Genomic DNA, 276 nt, shown 5'->3' on the forward strand with positions numbered 1-276 from the left:
AATAATAATAATAATAATAATAATAATAATAATAATGATAATAAAATCATTTATCTTTTAGTATTCGTTTGACTTTGTTTTACATAAAAATTATCAATAAAAGGAAAATATTTTTTTACAATAATTGGTGAGAATTCTAATTCAGGGAAAAGCTAAAAATAAATGTGGAAAGAAAGTTGGAAGGTGAATTCTAGAAAAAAATTTGGACATCAAACAATTAAAAGTTGAAAAATCCATGGAAAATAAATGGCTATCAAACATAGTCCAAGTGTATTC

Source organism: Olea europaea, unplaced genomic scaffold (genome assembly GCF_002742605.1).
Source record: "Olea europaea var. sylvestris unplaced genomic scaffold, O_europaea_v1 scaffold3343, whole genome shotgun sequence".
NCBI classification, from domain to species: Eukaryota; Viridiplantae; Streptophyta; class Magnoliopsida; order Lamiales; family Oleaceae; genus Olea; species Olea europaea.